Source organism: Rhinopithecus roxellana, chromosome 3 (assembly GCF_007565055.1).
Source record: "Rhinopithecus roxellana isolate Shanxi Qingling chromosome 3, ASM756505v1, whole genome shotgun sequence".
Lineage (NCBI taxonomy): Eukaryota > Metazoa > Chordata > Mammalia > Primates > Cercopithecidae > Rhinopithecus > Rhinopithecus roxellana.
Genome location: NC_044551.1, coordinates 165381330 through 165403150, shown reverse-complemented (window position 1 = coordinate 165403150; position 21821 = coordinate 165381330). Strand labels below are relative to the sequence as shown.

General features: G+C 43.8%; 1 pseudogene; it reads left to right on the top strand.

Moving 5' to 3' along the window:
• LOC104676235 overlaps positions 1–18111 on the top strand; it is a 28357-nt pseudogene extending 10246 nt beyond the window's left edge.
• Positions 18112–21821: the final 3710 nt, after the last annotated feature.

Genomic DNA, 21821 nt, shown 5'->3' with positions numbered 1-21821 from the left:
ATCCCAGCACTTTGGGAGGCCAAGGCGGGAGGATCACTTGAGGCCAGGAGTTTGAGACCAGCCTGGCCAACATGACAAACACCCGTCTCTACAAAAAATACAAAAATTGGCTGGGTGCAGTGGCTCACGCCTGTAATTCCAGCACTTTGGGAGTCCCAGGCGGGTGGATGAGGAGGTCAGGAGATGGAGACCATCCTGGCTAACACGGTGAAACCCCGTCTCTACTAAAAATACAAAAAATTAGCTGGGCATAGTGGCAGGTGCCTGTAGTCCCAGCTACTCGGGAGGCTCAAGTAGGAGAATGGTGTGAACCCAGGAGGAGCCGAGATTGCGCCACTGCACTCCATCCAGCCTGGGCAACAGAGCAAGACTCCATCTCAAAAAAAAAAAAAAAATTATCTGAGCGTGGTGGTGCTCACCTGTAATCCCAGCTACTTGGGAGACTGAGGCACGAGAATCACCTGAACCCAGGAGCCAGAGGTTGCAGTGAGCTGAGATGTTGCCACTGCACTCCAGCCTAGGCAACAAAGAGAGACTCTGTCTCAAAACAAAACAAAACAAAATAAAAAGAGAGAGAATTTAAAATAATTAATACAAATACTGTCCCCTCGAGGAGGTGGGACAGAAGTCTCCATTCCTTACAGTGGGCTGTGCATAATGACCGCCTTAGGAGCACAAGGTGAAGAAAAAGGAGTAATTTTAGAGTGGAGCAACATGACGACGCTTCCTCAGTCGAGTGACCAAGGTTACCATCCGCAGTTACAAGTCCTGCTGATGAAAACGACGCTTTACCTCCACAATCTTTCTTCCAAAAATTCTTAACTACAGTCTGATAATGAGAAAAACATCAGACAGTCACGATAGGGGGTCCTTCTACAAGATACTTGACCAGTGCTCCTCAAAACTGTCAAGGTGATCAAAAACACGGAAAGTCTGAGAAACCGTCCCAACCAGCAGGAGCTTAAGGAAACACAATAACGAAATGGAATGTGGCAGCCTAGATGGGACTCTGAAACAGAAAAAGGACATCAGACAAATACTAACGAGAGATGAATGAAGTATGGACTTCAGTTAACAATAATTTAGCAATATTGGTTCATTCATTGTCTTGTAGGAGACCAGAAGATGCCACCCCAAAATATGCCACTTTAACATAAGGGCTGTTGTGAGCTGGAGGCAACTGAGAATTAACAGATGCAGATACTTCTGAGAAGTGAAGACTGCCATAAAACCCCTCTCCCAGGGAAGTTTTCTAGCCGTGAAGAAGAAAGTCGACTCTGAGATGGACGATGTGAAAGGAAAAGAAAAACTTGGGACCTGATTCACTATGCCAAAAGAAAAAAAAAATTCAGTTGAAAGCTGTGTCATGCCTCCCTTTTGTTCCTAAGGAGACACCTACAGAGAAAAGGTTAACTATGTCCACAGGTCACTCCTCCACGTTCACCTTATCTAATGTAAGGTGCGCATGTACTGAGCTGAAGACAAACACACGATTGACTATTCCCCTGCCTGCTCCTTTTCTCTTGTGACATGTGGATTCAGTAATATGACCATATCTTCCCTTTCCTCTCCAGCCCACTTTTCCTTCTTAAATATGGAAGGCCTCAAAATTATATGATGAGAAAGACACAGACCACAGACTGTTTCTGTGATTCCACATTTATTTCTTCCAGGCATGTCCTTAACCGAGGCAATATAAACTTCTAAATTGATGGAGACCTGTCTCAGATACTTTTTGGTTTACAACCTGCACAGACAAACCTTACTCCATTGATTTCCTCCAAATATTTACCTTCTTACAGTTTGCTGCTCCTGGAAGCCTAAAGCCCTTTTCCTTTTCTTGCCACTTCTCTACAAATGTATTGTTCTTTTCTGAAGAAGCTGTATAAGCTCAAGTTCTAAACACCCCCTTGAGGGACCATCACTGAGTTCTCTCATGTGTACGTGCAGTGCACTTGTTAATAAACACCTGTTGTTTTCTCTTGGGAATTTGTCTTTTTCTTTTTTTTGAGACGAAATCTCACTCTGTCGCACAGGCTAGAGTGCAGTGGCACGATGTTGGCTCACTGCAAGCTCCACCTCCTGGGTTCACGCCATTCTCCTGCCTCAGCCTCCAGAGTAGCTGGGACTACGGGGGCCCGCCACCACGTCGGGCTAATTTTTTTGTGTTTTTAGTAGAGACGGGGTTTCACCGTGTTAGCCAGGATGGTCTTGATCTCCTAACCTCGTGATCTGCCCACCTTGGCCTCCCAAAGTGCTGGGATTACAGTCATGAGCCACCACACTCAGCCCACACCCAGCTAATTTTTGTATTTTTTGTAGAGATGGAGTTTTCCCATGTTGACCAGGCTGCTCTCGAATTCCTGACCTCAGGTGGTCTGCCCGCCTCAGCCTCCCAAAGTGCTGGGATTATAGGCGTGAGCCATCGTGCAGGCCTGCATTCTTTTCCGTTTCTGATTAGGGTTTCCAAAGAAGGCAATCAGATATGCATTTATCTCAGTGAGCAGAGGGATAACTTTGAACAGAATGGGACACAGGTTTGCCCTAAACAGTTCCCAGCTTGACTTTTCCCTTTAGCTGAGTGATTTTGGGGCCCCAAGATTTATTTTCCTTTCACAGCATCTTCACCTTTACAATATAATGCCAAACTATGAAGTGATTAAACCAATTTACAGTAAAAATGTTTTATGAGAGTTCTCCACAATTCAATCAAGTGGGATAAAAAAATGAAACGGTAACTCATTGTTGTTTTAATTTTAATTTTATTGATTGTTAAGGAAATTGAAATTCTCCTATGTTTACAGTCAGTTTGAGTTTCTTCTTTTGTGAAGTGCTGTGAAGTGTTCTGACAATGTTTCCATTGCATTGTGTCTTTCTCACTGATTTGTGTCTTATACCTATTATGCATATCGATTATTTGTCAATTACCTGCATTGCAAATGTCTTCTGGCAGTTTGTGGCAAAAATTTTCATTCCCTTTTTGGTGTATTTTGGTGAACAAAAGTTTGTCATTTTATAAGCAATTTAAAAATTATTTTCCTTTTGGGCTAGAATGTTTAGTGTTTCTCTAACCATATTTAACAATCAGTATACTTAGTTCAAATAACATATTCTCATACATTGAAAAATCTTTTAATTTTCTTCTAATATTTGTCTTTATCCCTCTAGAATTAATTTTATGTATGGTATGAGGTGGGGATCCAAGTTCATTCTTTTTCATTGTGGTTACCTAACTTACTCAAAATCTTTTGTTGATAATTTGTCCTTTTCCCTATAATTTGAAAAGTCAGTTTTGCTTATATATGGATTTCCATTAATAAATTTTCCATATATATGTGTAACTTATTTTAAGGACTGTCTGTTCTATACAGTTCATCTATATGTCTAAATCTGCACCATTATTGCTTATAAATTAATATAGCTTTGTGATACATCTTGATACATCATCTTGTTTTATCCTTGAAGAGGCACCTGATTATCTTTCATCCTTTGATTTTCTACATATATTTTAGAATCAGCATGTTTCCCTGTGAATGCTGTTGGAATATAGTTTGGGGTTACATTGAATTTGTAGATCAATTTGAAAAGCAGCAGAATCTTTACATGATTGAGTCTTCCTATCCATGGAAACTTTAACCACCCAATTTATCTAGTTCTTCTTTAAGTCTTTAAATAAAGTGTCTTAAGAGTCTCCTTAAAGATTTTTGCCCACCTTTGTTTAGACAATTCCTAGTTATTCTATGTATTTTTGTAGCTCTTATTAAGGGAGGAGACCACCCCTCATATTGTCTTATGCCCAATTTCTGCCTCCAAAGAAAGAAGAAGTAAAAACTGAAAGGCAGAAATGAAATCCACAAGCAGGCAGCCCGGCACCACACCCTGGGCCTGGTAGTTAAAGATCGACCCCTGACCTAATTGGTTATTTGCATAAAAAAAGCACTGTGAAGATCCCTGTCCTGTTCTGTTCCTTTCTAATTACTGGTGTATGCAGCCCCTAGTCACATACCCCCTTCTTGCTCAATCAATCACAACCCTCTCATGTGAACCCCCTTAGAGTTGTGAGCCCTTAAAAGGGACAGGAATTGCTCACTTGGGTAGCTCAGTTGTTGGAGACATGGGTCTTGCCGAAACTCCCGGCTGAATAAAGCCCTTCCTTCTTTAACTTGGTGTCTGAGGGGTTTTGTCTGCGGCTTGTCCTACTACATTATAAATGGAATCTTTTTTAAGGTTACTTTTTCTAACTTTTTGTGCCTGGTATATAAAAGGCAAATGATTTTAGAATTGCTGTTATATTTATATATTATTTTCTATGTAGGTATCATGGTTAATTTTATGTATCAACTTGACTGGTCCATGGGATACCCAGACATTTGGCCAGACAGTATTCTGAGTCTGTCTGTGAGGGCACTTCTGGATGAGCTAACATTTGAATCAGTAGACTGAGTGAAGCAGATCGGTTTAATGTGGTGTAAGTGGGTCTTATCCAATCAATTGAAGCTCTGAACAGAACACAAAAGGTGGCCTTTTCCCGAGTAAGAAGGAACTCCTCTTGCCTTGACTGCTGGAGCTGGGACATCAGATTTTTCTGGCTTTGGACTCAAACTGAAACATCAGCTTTGCATGGGTCTCAAGGCTACTGGCTGGACTGGAACTTACCCCATGGGCTCTCCTGATTCTTGGCTCTTTGGACTCAGACTGAAACTACACGATGGCTCTCCTGGGTCTCCAGCTTGCCAATTGTAGATCTTGGAACCTTTCATACTTCATAACTGCATGAGCCAATTCCTTCTAATGTATCTATATAATGTATATGTCTATATAATAAGTAAATAACTCTATGTACTTACATAACTCTGTATGTTACATCTATCTATCTTATCTATCTATCTATTCTCTATATCTGTCTATATAATAAATAAATAACTCTATGTACTTACATAACTCGGTATGTTACATCCATCCATCTATCTATCTATCTATCTATCTATCTATCTATCTATCTATCTATCTATGTATCTATCTATTCTCTGTGTCTCTGGAGAACCCTGACATAGTAAGCCCTCATATCACCTGCAAATGATGAAAGCTATGTATTTTCCGAATCAATCTTGCACTGACTAGTGCCCCTTAGAGGGAATGATAATTGGAATTATTGTCTTGCTCTGATTTTAAAGGAAGTAGATACTTCAAATAATTCATCATGGAGTGCAATATTTTCTGTAGGCTTTTAGTAGATAACTTCATCAGTTTAAAGAGGATCCTTAGATTATGAACCATTTAAAATTATGAATGAATATTAGATGTTATCAAATGCTTTTTCTGCATCCATTTAGATAATCATGTTTTTCCTTTAATCTGTTAATGCAGTGAATTACATTAATAGATATCCTAAGTCATTAATCTGCTAAAGTGCATTTCTGGGACAAACCAGACTTGGTGATGACATTTTATGTATTTCAGTGTGCAAATATTGGACTAGGATTTTTGTATCCATATTCCTTATTTTGACCTGTAATTTTATTACTTGTACTAAGTATTAGCCTCACAAAAGGCATTGTCAAATGTTTTCTTTTCTTCTATCCTGAAATTGTTTGTGAAAAAATATATTTTGTTGCAGCACATGATTCTGTATTGTGGATTAGTTTATTAGTATGTGGAAAGCATCTTGGTTTGTGTGGGATTTTCCCTCCAGCATATTAATGTTTTACACTCAAAGTAAGAGGATCTGAATGTAGGCAAAACAACACAACTGAGAGTACAACTTGAGAATAGGGGGCTGTGCCTGTTGTAGCTTTGACTCACAGTCTCTCTCAGCTTAGTGTGGCCCCTTCTTCTCTCACAAACACTTCTGTTTGGCCTTCATAACTCAGTGGCATTAACCCTGCATCACATCCTTTCCCTCCAACATACTTTCATCTTTCTTAAAAGGTCAAGTTCTCAGTTTATTATACTATGTATGTATAGATATGCACATATGTACTTATGTTTTTAACAATTTATTATGCCCTTTTAACTTTGCTGTTATTTTTCATTAGGATTGTGGTTTTCACTGGTGTTCTGGTTCCAAACCTCTTTATGTTTTGAATGGTCTGTTGCAATCCTATTATTCCAATACCTCTGTTTATTTTTTGTCTGCAGTACAACACAAGAATTTTCAGAAATACCTATACTGTGGTCTAGCGGAAACACCTTATTCATTCCTTGATTATTTTGTGGCATTTGTCTGAGCCTGGATCTCCACTTGCTATCCCCTCTGCTTGGTAGCCATCAACATTTCTTTTTTTCACACATTTCTTCTAGTCTCTGCCCAAGTATTTTCTACTATAAAGGCCTTCTATATACCAAACTTGATATCCACATGCAAAAGGATGAAGTTGGATCCCTACCTCACATCATATACAAAAATTAACTCCACATGGATCAAAGACCTAAATATGAGAGCTAAAGCAATAGAAAACTATATAGGTGGTGGTTCCCCAACACTGTGAATGTCCTATGATTATAGAATGGAAAACTACAACAACCAATCAGGCAGGACTACTCATGGCCAAGCCCTTTTAGGAATAAAGGTTTGGGTAGCCCCACCAGGTTAAGATCCACGACCAGCTGAAGTGTGTGCTAAGGGCAACAGGAATATGGAATGGGTAGTGGAAAAAGATAGTAATAAGTACTACCTATGACTACATCACCAGTGATAGAAATGAGGACTGTACTTGAGTATTTTTTCCTTGTTTGGTTATGAATATGTTTTGATAATATTTCTTCCCTCTCCTATCCCTCATCATGTAACATACAATGTGTTGACTTTATGTCATAGTATTTAAGTGTGGTTAACTTTACATCATAGTATTTAAGTTAATGGACATCAAGCAGAAGAGCAAACATCACCTAAAGACTTTTCATCTTCTGGGGAAAGGATTAGTGCACTTTCAGTTGTATGCAGGGATTTATCATGTTAGGCAGAAGTATGACCTTTAGTTGTCTTGATTTGGAGATTAAGTATGGTTTAAGTGATACATATGCATGCTAAGTTGACAAGGGGTAGACTTCTGATGATTCTATGTGTCAACTTGTCTAGCCCACAATACTAATATTTAGTTAAATATTATTTTAGATGTGTCTGTGAGAGTGTTTTTGGATGATATTTACATTTAAAACAGTGGGCCTCGAGTAAGGCAGATTGCCTTCCATAATGTGGGTGAGCCTCATCCAATCAGTTGAAGGCTGAATAGAACAAAAAAGAGACCTCACCAGAGCAAGAAGGAATTCTGCCAGCTGAGATGGCCTTCGGACTTGAATGGCAACACTGACTCTTCCTGGGGATCCAGACTGCCAGACTGGCTAACCTCCATAATCATACAAGCCAATTCCTTAAAACAAACCTGTCTCTCTCTCTCTCTCTCTCTCTCTCTCTCTCTCTCTCTCTCTCTCTCTCTCTCTCTGTGTGTGTAAGAGTTCTGCACAAATTTTAAATGTTAGACCCTTATCAGATGTATACAATGTATCAAATGTTTAAAAATATTTTCTACTGTTCTCTAGTTTCCTTTTTTAGTTTCTTGATAGTTTTCTTCGATGGCAAAAGTTATAAATTTTGTTTTTAATTTGCTTGGTTTAATTAAAAGTTTCCAATTTATTATTTCTTTCAGTGTTTGTGCTTTTCATACCATATCTAAGAAATTGTTGTCTAATCCAAGGGTATAATGATTTACATCTATGTTTTACTCTAAGAGTTCTATAGTTTTAAATCTTACATTGAAGTCTTTGAACCATTTTGATTAAATTTTGTGTATGATGTGAGGGAAGAGTCCAGATTCATATTTTTGCATGTACATCCAGTTATCCCAGCACCGTTTGTTAAGAGACCATTTTTTTCCACCTTAAATGGTTTCACCACCCTTGTCAAAAATCAATTGGCTGTAGGTTTTGATTCCTTCCTTGAAAATCAATTGACTGTAAATGTGTTAGAATATATTTTTGGACTCCTAATTTTATTCCATGATCTAGATATCCTTATGCCCATACCACACTGTTTTGATCAGGGCCCCTTGCAATTCCATATATATATGAAGATTGGCTTTGCCATTTCTGAAAAATATTAAATCTTCCAGTCCATGAACACAGGGTATCTTTCTATTTATTTTTTCTTTAATTTATTTCAGCCTTCTTTTATAGTTATTAGTGCCCAAGTCTCTCACTTTCTTGGTGAAATTTATTGTGAAATATTTTATTCTTTTGAATACTGTTGTGAAAAGAATTTGTTTTTAATTTACTTTTGAACTTAATTTAATTTACTTTAATGTAATTTACTTAATTTTTATTTACTTTTGAGCTTATTGCTGATGTATAGAAATATAACTTATTTTCATATATTGATCCTATACCCTGCAAATTTGATGAATTAATTTATTAGCTATAGCAGGGTTTTTTTTGTACATTCTTTGTGATTTTCCAAATAAAAGATCATGTCATCTCTGAATAGAGAGTTTTACTTCTTCTTTTCCAGTGTACATGTCTTTTATTTCTTTTTCTTGCCTAATTACTCTGGCTAGAACTTCTGGTACAATGTTGAATAGCAGTGGGGAAAGTGGGCATTCTTCTGTTGCTCCTGATTTTAGGGAGAAAGCTTTCATCTTTTACCATTGAGTATGTTAGCCATGAGTTTTTCACAAATTCCCTTTACTGTTTGAATGAGTCCCCTTTTTATTCCTAGTTTTCTGAGTGTTTTTATTCTAAAAGTATGTTCAATTTTTTAAAAATGCTTTTCCTACATTGATTGAGATTGATTGAGATGCTCGTGTGACTTTTTTCCTTCATTCTAGTAATGTGGTGAGTTATAGTGATTGATTTTCATATGTTGAACCACCTTTGCATTTCTGAGATTAATCTCACAAGTTCGTGGTGCATAATCCTTTTTATATGCTGCTGGATTCAGTTTTCTAGTATTGTCTTGATGATTTTTTGCATCTATATTCGTAAGTGATATTGATCTATAGTTTACTTGTATATCTTTGTCTGGCTTGGTACCAGGTTAATGCGGACCTCATATATAGAATGGTTGAGGAAGTGTTCTCTCTTCTTTTGTTGTTGTTCTGGTGTTTTTTATTTTGTTTTGTTTTGAAGAGTTTGAGAAGGATGGGTGTCAATTCTTCTTTAACTCTTCGCTAGAACTCACCCAGTGAAACAAAGGTTTTTCCTTTTTTGGGAGATTTTTTATTACCGATAACAATCTGTTATCAGTCTGTTAAGATTTTCTTTCTTTTTTGAGACGGAGTCTCACACTGCGTTCCAGGCTGGAGTGCAGTGGCACGATCTCAACTAACTGCAAGCTCTGCCTTCTGTGCTCACGCCATTTTCCTGCCTCAGATTACCGAGTAGCTGGGACTACAGGCACCCGCCACCAAGCCCAGCTAATTTTTTGTATTTTTAGTAGAGACGGGATTTCACCGTGTTAGCCAGGATGGTCTTGATCTCCTGACCTTGTGATCTGCCCTCCTCGGCCTCCCAAAGTGCTGGGATTACAGGCGTGAGCCACCGCGCCCTGCTAGGTCTGTTAAGATTTTCTATTTTCTTCTTGAGTCAGTTTGGTAGTTTGTGTGTTCCCAGGAATGCGTTCATTTCTTCTAGGTTATCTAATTTGTTAGCATACAATTGTTTGTAGTATTCTCTTATGACTATTTTTATTCCTCTATGGTCAGTAATAATGTCCCCACTTTTATTTCCAACTTTTAGCACTGGGGGAGCACCGAATTAGGTAAAATAAAGATCTACCTTTCAAGTAGGGTCTTCCAGCAAACCATCACATGGGTCTGACAGTGACAACTTTGCAGCCTTATGTTTTAGGGGAGTTTCATAAGCAACATTAAACTAGATTTGGTTTCACAAAATTTTGAAATTTTTGTCTCTTAACTAAAACATTTAGCAGAATTACATTTATTTGAGTTACTAAGATACTTCAGTTTAGTTCTCACATCTTACTTTTTACTTTCCAATTGTCATACTTTTTTATGTTTTAAAATATTTGTGAAAAGTAACACATAAATTTTTTTTTAAATGCAAGACCAAGACTGTTCAGTGTAACAGAAGAGTGTAAATAAAACACCCGCATAACCCCTCACAACCCACAGGCACTCTCACGAGTCACCTCCCAGTCGTGATCCTTCTTTGCATTTCTCTGTGCTTTTACTACTGAGGTGTGCATCTCTAAACACTGTGATTTACTTTGCCTGTTTTGGATACTGTGCAAAATGGAACTACAGTATGTATATTGAATTGTATGGAAGATTAATCTGTGCTATTATGTGTCATTTTGGCTCACTCCTTTTTCTTTTTCTTTTTTCTTTTTTCTTTTTTTTTTTTTTTTTTTGAGGCAGAGTCTCGCTCTGTCGCCTGGGCTGGAGTGCAGTGGCGCAATCTCAGCTCACTGCAAGCTCCGCCTCCTGGGTTTACGCCATTCTCCTGCCTCAGCCTCTCGAGTAGCTGGGACTACAGGCGCCCGCCACATCGCCCGGCTAGTTTTTTTTTTTTTTGTATTTTTTTAGTAGAGACGGGGTTTCACCGTGTTAGCCAGGATAGTCTCGATCTTCTGACCTCATGATCCGCCCGTCTCGGCCTCCCAAAGTGCTGGGATTACAGGCTTGAGCCACCGCGCCCGGCCCTCCTTTTTCTATATAATATTCCATTTCAGTGCATGGAATACCACAAGTTGTTTATTCGTTCTACAATGTACCTTTGATTTGTTCTATTTTTTTCTCTAATTAATAACAGTACCTTGAATGTTCCTATGCATATATCTGTACATTCATTTCTCTAGGGAATATACCTACAAATATAATTGCTGAGACCTAGGGCGTGTATATCTTCATAAATAATTCAAGACTGTGTTCTTGCAAATTGCACCAATTTATCCTCCTACTGGCAGTGTATGAAGGTTCCTATTTTTCATCACCCTTAACACAAGGAATTTTGAATCTTTTCAATTTTAGCCTTTCTTCTGGATAGTTCACTGTGGTTTTAATCTACATTTCCCTAATTTTTAATAAGGCTAAATGTTTTTCATTTTGTTATTGATATTTTGATACCCTTTTTTGTGAACTGACTGCTCAAATCTTTTACCCATTTTTCTAATGTGTAATTTGTGTTTTTATTATTGATTCCTAGAAGTTCAGTCTGCATTCTGAAGATGAACGCTTCGTTGGTTATATGGGTTGTAAATACCTTCTCCCACTTGGTGGCTTTGCCTTTTCACTCTATGGTGTCTTTTCCTCTTGTTTTGTTTTCCAGAAAAATAGTGTTATGAACTCTTATAAACCTACCATCTAGCTTTGATCATTATCAACACTTCATCCTTATCCTTATGCTGTCTGTAAGACAGTTCTTAATTTTAAGGTTATCAAATGTATAGTTCCTTTCTTTCACGATTAGTATTTTTTCGTGTGTGTTCAGTCTAAGATATCTTTCTCTAAGGTCATGAAATACTCTCACCTACAATCTTTGACCTATTTATTGGTTTGTGATGTGGTTTACCTCTGTTCCCCATGCAAATCTCATGTTGAAATGTGATCCCGAGTATTGGAGGTGGGGCCGGGTGGGAGGTGATTGGATCACGAGGGCCGACCTCCCCCTTGCTGTTCTCATGATAGTGAGTAAGCTCTCACAAGGTCTGGATGTTTAAAAATGTGTAGCACTTCTCCCTTCTCTCTCTTCCTCTTGCTCTGGCCACGTGAAGACATGCCTGCTTCTCCTTCCCCTTCTGCCATGATTTTAAGTTTCCTGAGGTCTCCCCAACTGTGTTTCCTGTAGAGCATGTGGAACTGTGAGTCAATCAAACCTTTTTTCTTCATAAATTACCTAATCTTAGGTAGTTCTTTATAGCAGTGTGAGAACAGACTAAGACAGTTTGCATTTCCCATTTAGGTAAATAATGCATCTGAATTGGTTTTGGTGTGTGGAATGAGGTCGGGGTGTAGTTCCATTTATTTTCATAGGGGCACCCAATTTTCCCACTTCATTGATTGAAAAGACTGTCTTTTACCCACAACTCTGTAGTGTCATCATTCCCAGTCTTTCTCTCTTGCTCTGTGCGTGTGCGTGTGTGTGTGTGTGTGTGTGTGAGTGTGTGTGCTGCTGTGGCCCTCCAGAGCCCTGTCTCAGGCTTCGTGGTTGGGGTCGCTGGGGATCCTGAGCTAAACTGATGCTCATCACGACAATCCCGCTCACACAACTGCCCAGGGGCTTCCACCCCCAGCCAAGCCCACGAGGCTGACTCTGGCTGTTGCTCATGATGGTGTCCGTGCCACAGTGGCAGAGGTCAACAGTTATGACAGAGGGGCAAAGCCGAAAATGTTTACTCTCTGGTTTTCTATTGCTGCTGTAACAGTTGACACAAACTTAGTTCATGAAAACAATGCAAATTTATTCTCTCACAGTCTGAAACCAGTTTCACGAGGTAGAAATCAGGGTGTCAGCAGGACTGCCCCCGTCCAGAGGCTCTTGGGGAGACCCATTTCCTTGCCTTTCCCAGGTGTCAGAGCTGCCTTCCTTGGCCCTTTCTGCATCTTCAAAGCCTACATGTAGCATCTTTGCATCACTCCCTGCTGCCATCTTCATGGCACCTTCTCTCATTCATAAGGGTGCTACAATTACATGGGGCCCAAGTGACAATTCAGGATCTCACAACCTTAATGTGATCACGTCTCTAAGGTCCCCTTTGCTATATAAGGCAGCCTTCACAGGTTCTGGGAATTAGAACTTGGACAGAAGCAAGGGTATCATTCAGCCTACACATGGCCCTTTAGGAAAAAGTTTTCTTGGCTGGGTATGGTGGCTTGTGCCTGTAATCCCAGCACTTTGGGAGGCTAAGGTGGAAGGATTGCTTGAGCCCAGGAGGTGGAAGCTGCAGTGAGCCATGATTGGGTCACTGCACTATTGCACTCCAGCCTGGGTGACAGTGAAACCCTGTCAAAAAAAAAAAAAAAAAAAGTCAAAAAGAAAAGTTTTCTGAGGCATGTTCTGAGTAGACGTTCACTGCATATCTGGGATAACTTCTCTGAGATGTATTCTATGGCCTTGTTGTCTAGCACTTTGATTTCTCTACTTTTGAAGAAAACTTGTGTTCTGGTTAAAGATTTTCCTATTTAAAAAACAAAACAGGCCAGGTGCGGTGGCTCACGCCTGTAATCCCAGCACTTTGGGAGGCCGAGGCGGGCGGATCATGAGGTCAGGAGATTGAGACCATCCTGGCTAACACAGTGAAATCCCGTCTCTACTAAAAATACAAAAAATTAGCTGGGCGAGGTGGCGGGCACCTGTAGTCCCAGCTACTCGGGAGGCTGAGGCAGGAGAATGGCATGAACCTGGGAGGCGGAGCTTGCAGTGAGCTGAGATCATGCCACTGCACTCCAGCCTGGGAGAGAGCAAGACTCCGTCTTAAAAATAAATAAATTAATTAATTAAATTAAATAAAAAATTAAAAAATAAAGAAATTAAAAGTAAAGCAATATCCCCTAATGGGTTCCTTAAAAATGAAGTTTCTCAAATATATTTCATGCTTGAAATCCCTCATTGCCCTGTGGAAAGGCAGCTTAAATAAGACACAACCTGTATAAACCAGTATCTGGTGCATTTAAACATTTCTGTTTCAAAACGGAGGCAGTTCCTCCATTACCAAAACTGTGAGCCCAAAAGCTGGTGTTCATATCGAACTTCAAGTCAATGCCAATTACAAGCAATACAAACCCTATGGACCGGTATCATGAAAACGGATGAATTCTAAACCCCGATATGATGAGTCAATTCCTTTGGAAAGCTGTTTGGGCCTTTCACTTAGAATAAGATTCAGATTTGATCAAATTACTTTACGATTTTCCTTTTGAAAAATACTCCTTCATTTATATAATGTCATGAGCAGACAAAACTGTACCACAGGTTATCTAGGAATAGACCCTTATTTTATTATGCATTCCAAATTAACCTACACTTGATGCATTTCATTGTTGTTGTTGTTAGTTTTGAGATAGAGTCTCGCTCTGTCACATGGGCTGAAGTGTAGTGGTGTGATCTTGGTTCACTGCAACCTCCTCCTCCTAGGTTCAAGTGACTCTCCGGCCTCAGCCTCCCAAGTAGCTGGGATTACAGGCATGCACCACCACGTCCAGCTAGTTCTGTAGTTTTAGTAGAGATGGGGTTTTGCCATATTGGTCAGGCTGGTCTCAAACTCCTGACCTCAAGTGATCCACCACATCGGGCTCCCAAAGTGCTGGGATTACAGATTACACCGTGCGCCACAGTGCCTGGTCCGCTTGCTGCATTTCTATGTACCACACTCATATAAGCTGTGAACCACAGCCGGCCCACTGTGAACCACCAGCATTTTGCAGTAGCTGTTTCCATTTGAACTTTGCATTTCAATAGCTACAGTACTTTGCATTTGGCAGTCAGCTGGGAGGAACAGGCCCTGCTTCTTCGGGCTGTTCTGTATGGCCGCAGGGTGCACCAGGAGAAATGCTTGGCTCAAGCAGGACTGAAGCAGGCTGAGTTCGCACCCAATGTCTGCGCTTAGCTACACTCACCTCAGAACCCCTGTGATCAGTTACTGCTGTCTCAAGGCTAAGGCCTGGCAGCCTTGGGAGGGAACACATCTGCAACATCTTTACATGGTGTAATAGACGGAATTGTGCCCCCCCAACAATGCTGAAAAACATTCATGTTAAAGTCCTAACCTCCCCAGGACCTCAGAATATGGTTGTATAGAGAGACAGGGTCTTTACAGAGGTACTTAAGTTTAACAGAAGTCACTGGGGTGCACTCTAATCCAATATGACTGGTGTCCTTTTAAGAAGAGGAACCTTGGGGCCAGGCGCGGTGGCTCTTGGCTGTAAGCCCAACACTTTGGGAGGCCGAGGCAGGCGGATCACTTGAGTTCTGGAATTCGAGACCAGCCTGGCCAACATCGTGAAACTCTGTCTCTGCAAAACCCTGTCTAATACAAAAATTAGCTGGGTGTGGTGGTGCACGCCTGTAGTCCCAGCTACTTGGGAGGCTGATGAAGAGAATGGCTTGAATCCGGGAAGCAGAGGTTGCAGTGAGCCAAGATTGTGCCATTGCACTCCAGCCTGGGCAACAGAGCAAGACTCCGTCTCAAAAAAAAAAAAAGAGGAACTTTGGGTGGGGTTCAGTGGCTCGTACCTGTAATCCCACTTTGGGATGCCTAGGCAGGAGGATCTCTTGAGGCCAGGAGTTCAAGACCAGCCTGGGCAAGTGGACCTTGTCTCTAAAAAAAAAAAAAAAATTAAAAAGAGGAAATTTTGGACACAGACAGGTACGGAGAGAAGATGATGTGGAGCCAGGAAGAAGACAGCAATCTATACACCAAGGAGAAGGGCCTGGGACACATCCTTCCCTCCCAACCCTCGGAGGGAACCAATGCTGCTGACACCCTGATGCTGGACTTCTAGGTTCTGAATTGCAAGACAAAAAATGTCTGTTGTTTAAGCCACCCAGTCTGTGGTACTTTGTTACGGAAATTGTAGCACACTAAAACACAGGGTAAGAGACACCTGTTTCCAGAGGAATTCTAGAACTGGAATTCTCCTAGAACAAAAAACCACATGGTTCAATATACACAAATTGCAATCTCTGTAACTGCCTCCCTTCCTTTTCTGTCCAGATGACATCTGGACAGAAAATGGATAGAAAGTCTCTATCCATGATATCATCTTTACAGCCTAGTGAGCAACAGCCGGGCTCAGGGAGACGGGCGCAGCTCCACTAGCCCCACCCACCATGCTGTTGGATGTTTGCACCCTGGGCAGTCTGGTTCCTTACCTCATTGTGCTTCTCCACCCTTTGGTTTCCTCATCTGCAATATGGGGGTAATACTAACACCTACTTCAGCGTGGCATTGTGAGAATTAAGGAGAGGTATATATGGGAGCTCTCATCACCTACTGTAATAATTTTATTACTACTCTGTTCCTAACCAGCCTCTTAAGAGAAATATACAAAAGCTTAGACACTAGGATTAGAAACGCTGAATTGAGGCCAGGCACGGTGGCTCACGCCTGTAATCCCAGTACTTTGGGAGGCCGAGGCAGGTGGATCACGAGGTCAGGAGATCGAGATCATGCTGGCTAACATGGTGAAACCCTGTCTCTACTAAAAAAAATACAAAAAAAAAAAAAAAAAAAAAAAAAGAGCTGGGCGTGGTGGTGGGCGCCTGTAGTCCCAGCTACTTGGGAGAATGGCGTGAACCTGGGAGGCAGAGCTTGTAGTGAACCAAGATCATGCCACTGCACTCCAGCTTGGGAGACACAGCAAGACTCTGTCTCAAGAAAACAAAACAAAACAAAATTTGAATTGAAATATTAAAACACTAGAATTTGCCATATCAAGTTTTCCACTTAAAAGATGTGGACACTGATGGCCGGGCGCAGCTCACACCTGTAATCCCAGCACTTTGGGAGGGTGAGGTGAGTGGATCACGAGGTCAGGAGTTCGAGACCAGCCTGGCCAATATGGTGAAACCCGTCTCTACTAAAAATACAAAAATTAGCGGGGCGTGGTGGCATGTGCCTGTAATCCCAGCTACTCAGGAGGTTGAGACAGGAGACTCTCTTGAACCCGGGAGGTGGAGGTTGCGTCACTGCACTCCAGCCTGGGCGACAGAGCGAGACTCTGTCTCAAAAAAAAAAAAAAAAAATGTGGACACTGAGGCTACATAAAAGTACAAAGACTTGCTCAAGGTCACCTTGATAAAAAGTGACGGGGCCAAGATTTAGACCTGGGCTCTGTAGCCCTTAGTGTGCACTGAACCACCAACTCGCAGTTCCACTGGGTGCCCTTTGCTCTTTCCCCCGGATGCCTCAGGCCCAGTCAGAGGGCTACGGAGGGAGTTGTGTCCCCCACATTCTTACGCGGAAGCCTTACTGTCAATGTAAGTGCAGTGAGAGCAGGGGTGTAACAGGTGATTAGGTTAGATGAGTCGCTAGGGTGGAGCCCTAATCTGATAGGACTGGTGGCCTCAGGAGCAGAGGACAAGAGGACTCTCCCTCCTCCTGCACGCATCAAGAAAATGTCTCTTGAGGACGCAAAGAGAAGAGGATGGTCTGCAAGCCGGTGAGAGGCCCGGCCCAGAACCCACCACACTGGCATCCTGATCTCAGACGCCCAGCCTCCGGAGCTGTGGGAAGATAAATCTCTGTTCTTTAACCCTGTGTCTGTGGGGCTTTGTTACAGCAGCCCAGCTGAGGAAAACAGCCACAGGGCCTGCAAAGCTGTGGGATGTGAGCACACGGCAGTGCGTTTGTGGCACCCAGACCCACATTCGTGCAATGGTGAAGTTCAGTGAACAGAAGCTTGTGACAGGCTCCTTTGACAACGCTGTGCTTGCTGGGAACGGAGTTCTGGAACCAGGACCCAGCACTTTCACAGGCACACGCGTTCAGTGTTCAGTGTGCACTACAGTGATATCTTGGTGAGTGGCTCTGCAGCCTTCACTGTGAGAGGATGGACTTTAGCTAGCGGGGCATGCCTGAGCACACTCACTGGACACACGGCATGGGTCACCAAGGTAGTTCTGCAGAAGTGCAAAGTCAAGTCTCTCTTGCATGACCCTGAAGACTACATCCTCTCAAGTGCAAGCAAATATGAGATTAAGATTTTGCCAAATGGGAGAGAAATCAGCTGCAAGCCTTAAAGCCATTGTCTTGTCTCCAAGGACAGAAGTATCCGCCTGCAAACAAGACTTCATGGTGATGGCAAATACATTGTCTGTAGTTCAGCATTCGGTCTCTGTCAGCGGGACTCTGCCAACAGTTACGATAGTCTCAGGGTCATCACGACTCCTGAGATAGCAAACATGGCCCTGCTTGACTTTGGAAATATTGTTGCCCTACTGTTTGACAGCTGCCACCTGTACATCATGGACTTGCAGACACAGAGCCTGATCCGTCGCTGGCCTCTTCCAGGGTATAAGAAATCAAAGACAGGCTCAAGCTTCCTGGCAGGTGATGCATCCTGGCTGAATGGACCGGATGGGCACAATGACACGGGCTTGGTCTTTGCCACCAGTGTTCCTGAGCACAGTATTCACCCGGTGTGGAAGGAACACAGCTAACACCATGAGCCACCACCACGGACTGACTTTGGGTGCCAGGGCTGAGGGTTTTGGGTGCAACCTCTATGGCAGCTGACTGCATGAACCAAAGTTCTCACCTAATGGTATCACTCAGTGCACATCATTTATCTATGTTTGCCGGGGGGCCAGGGCTTGGGGTGGGGGAGAGCGTGTTTTATTGACACACATGTAGCATGTTAATGGGTACATCATGGACTTCATTTGTACAAGTTTTGTTGGTGATTGTAAAAGGATCCATTTCGGGTTCATCTTTCTTGACTGGAATATTGGTTTTATCTAAAGAAAGTTAAATGATTTGTCAATCTGCCGATTGACTGCCTGTGAAATCACATTGTCTGTTATTAAAGCTTTTCATCATTAAAAAAAAATCTCTGTTCTTTGACCCTCTGTCTGTGGGGCTTTGCCATGGCAGCCCAGCTGAGGAAAACAGTCCCAGGGTCAGGGAACAACAGGACTTCTTCTCAGGGCAACCTTTTAAATGAAGTCCTGCACATTTTGTAAAAATTCTGTGCTACTTCATTGAGCCTGAGCAGCTGTATCAGGATGCTGTAAGAGGGCCCTATGGCCTGTGGGTGGGTGACCCCAGCAGGCATTCTCCCTGACCAGGGAGGCTGGAAAGGTGACTGCTTGTCCTGGTACAGCTCTGAGGAGGTCTGGCAACGTCTCTTCATCCAGACCCTGTTCCCTTTCTTCATCCTTGAAGTTCTAGCCCAGGCTGCTTTTTTTTTTTTTTTGGTGGGGGGCGGGGCAGGGACAGGGTCTCACTCTGTTGCCCAGGCTGGAGTGCAGTGGCACAATCCTAACTCACTGCATCCTTGACCTCCTGGGCTCAGGGGATCCTCCCACCTCACCCACTCGAGTAGCTAGAACCACAGGCGTGCACCACCATGCCTGGTTAATTTTTGTATTTTTTTGTAGAGACAGGATCTTCTTTTTTTTTGGAGACAGAGTCTCACTCTGTCGCCCAGGCTGGAGTGCAGTGGCCGGATCTCAGCTCATTGCAAGCTCCGCCTCCCATTCTCCTGCCTCAGCCTCCCGAGTAGCTGGGACTACAGGCGCCTGCCACCTCGCCCGGCTAGTTTTTTGTATTTTTTAGTAGAGACAGGGTTTCACTGTGTTAGCCAGGATGGTCTCTATCTCCTGACTTTGTGATCCGCCGAGAGGGGATCTTGCTATCTTGCTCAGGCTGGTCTCAAACTCCTGGGCTCAAGTGATCCTCCCGCCTCAACCTCCCACAGTGCTGGGAGTACAGGCAGGAGCCACTGCGCCTGGCTTGCTTCCTTCTTGGCTGATGGGTCTACCAGCACCAGTCCATGCGGAGGCAGCAGCACCGCTGGTGTTCATAGCTGGAAAAGCTGGCCCCAGTGCAGTGGATCACGTGGCAGCTGAGCGCTGGAGAGCGCAGTGAGAAGCCCAGGGGCCAACGGAGAAGCCTGCAGGGAGGTGACCCTGGGTCTTGGTGACAGCCGGGGCCCACATGTGTGCCCTGCTGCCTGGAGGAGCTCATGGCTCCCCTTGGGGGTATGAGGGCGCATGAGAGTGAAGGCTGGCAGGGCTTAGTGCATTGGGAGGCTCACCTCCCACACACACCCCACGTTGCTCCACAGAGGACATTCCGGAAAGGATCAGGTGGCCTTCCCAGGTACAGACCCCATGCTTTTCAACATCCCTGTGCCAGAGTCCATGCTAGATGCACCGGTTCACCCACAAAACATGTTCCCAACAAAAGAGAGGGTGGAATATGTCTAACATCCCAATCCTGGCATCGGAAGCTTTGAGTCCAACCATTAAAAGAACCCCAGTAGAATGGTCTGGTTGTTAGATGTGGGGGCTAGTCTGGAGGCTATACTGAATGGCCCGGCTCTGGGGTTAGAAGTGTGGACACAAGCTGAAGGCAGCAGCTGGGATTTTAGTTTAACCTGTGTGCTTGTCAACGGCAGCACCTGCCGCTGAATCACAGACACGGTGTGAAGGCTGCAAGGGTTTTCTAGGCCACAGGCGTCTGAGCGGTATGGCCATGGGGCTGCCCCGTCTCTTTGCCTCTCTTCTCATCTGTGCGAGGTGCACTTTGGCCTTCTGCCCCTGCACAGGGCTGAATAAGTTACGGTGAATGTTCCCTCCTTCCTCCATCCTTGTTTCTGGGCCCCTCTGCTGCCTACTCTCCTTCTTTTCTTCTAACTCCTCGGCCACCCCCTCCCAGTCTCCTTACTTCTGCTCAGACCCTCATGTTGGGGTTCTTGGGGCTCCATCCTCACTGTCTGTCCACACTCTCAGCCCCAGTGAGCTCCTGTGTCCCACCTCTTTAAACACCACCATGGTGATCCCACCTCAGCTTTCTCTCCCACCCTGGCTTCTTCCCTCAACTCCAGGCTCACGAATCATGAAGCCTCTGCTTTCCTGCGTCCAAACCCGAACTCTTGGCTTCTGCCCTCCTTGACCTGCTCAGCTCTGTCTCTGGTTCTCATATTCTCAGGGAATGCCCCAGCAGCAAAGCCATTCTCCACGCCTCCAAGAGCCAAATCTCCATCAGCCTAAAATCCTGCCACCTCCCTCCCTTTCTCCTCCAGCCCCCTGCTCACAGGTGTGCGTGCCTCCCTCCTACAGGGTGAGGACCCCCCTGCCAGTCCCTCAGCTGCTGCCCCCACTTCCTGATGGTCTGTCCTCCAGGCAGGGGCAGTGGCTGCTTTGGTCATGCCAAGCAGGAGGCTGCTGAGTGCTGGGAGCTGTCAGGCTCATCCTGAACAGGGAAGGGCCCATCCACCTCCCAAACCCAGTTTACGCAGTCCTTTGCAATGTCAGGCTTAGGGCCTGGCACCAGCTAAACTCCCCACCCTTCCCACTGTTAAATGGATAGGAGCAGCGCTAGATCCAGCCTGTTGACTCCGGGCTTCCACCAGGATATGTGGTTCTGGCAGTAGAAACTATCGGGGCTTGGGAGAGGTGGGGGAAGAGAAAAAGGTGGCATGTTTCTTGCTTGCTCCCTCTGCCAGCCTTGTCCAAATCCCCCCAGCCACCCTAATCCAGCCTGTCTAATGGAACCCAAGCCGGCTCAGGCCCTCGTACGAGGAGCATGCTAATCCCTGTGGCTAGGAGCTCACCACCTGTCTCCAGGATGCCCTTTGCTCTCTTGGCATCAGAGAGCCAAATCCCGGGCCTCAGATAGGGGTGGTGATAAATGCGTCTTTTGGCCAAGCCCCCTCACCTTGGCCTCCACGATGAGGTGGGGAGTTAGGTACAGAGAGCGTTGGCACAGTGTGCACCACAGCTCGAGTAGCTGCCTCAGACCCAGAGCCTAAGGAGACTTTATATGCAGCCTGAACAACCCCGCGGGGTTCCATCCTCCCATGCAATACGGGGAGTGGGAGCTGCAAGGAGAGCCGGCCTCTCCCCTCCTTCTATCCAAGGCAGTGTGGGCTGGTTGTTTCATGCCATTCTGGGTGTGAATCCTGATGCCCACACTTGCCAGCTGCATGCCCTTGGGCAAGTCAACTCACTCCTCGAGGGCTGTTTCTCAACTGGAGGGTGTTGTAAGTTCGCTAATACTAAAGGCTTCTCCCTCCTGGTCCCTTCCTGCCCCTTGCTCTTTCTCCTCTTGCTCAGGCCCTCCCAGCTCAGGTAGCCCCGGCCCCCTGCACGGTTTTGCAAGGAGAAAGCTGGGGAATACCTTAGGCTACTGCAGTCAAGAGCAC